Here is a 389-nt window from a genome sequence, read left to right on the forward strand (position 1 = left end):
TGCTGAACCATCTTGCTGGCCCTCCAATGATTTTGTTTTGTTTGTTTGTTTTGAGACGGGATCTCACTATGTAGCCCTGGCTGTCCTGGAATTCACTATGTAGATGGGAGTAAAAGTGTGTGTCACTATGCCTGGCTTGATTTATTTTTTATTTTATTTTTATTTATTTATTTATTGGCTTTTTGAGACAGGGTTTCTCTGTGTTACACCCTAGCTGTCCTGGAACTAGCTCTTGTAGAACAGGCTGGCCTCGAACTCACTGAGATCCGCCTGCCTCTGCCTCCCGAGTGCTGGGATTGAAGGCTTGCGCCACCACCGCCCGGCTTTATTTTTTATTTTTGTCTCTGGGTGTTTTGTTTGCATGTCTGTCTGTGGACCACATGTGTGCA

This window comes from Microtus ochrogaster, chromosome 24, assembly GCF_000317375.1.
Source record: "Microtus ochrogaster isolate Prairie Vole_2 chromosome 24, MicOch1.0, whole genome shotgun sequence".
NCBI lineage: Eukaryota > Metazoa > Chordata > Mammalia > Rodentia > Cricetidae > Microtus > Microtus ochrogaster.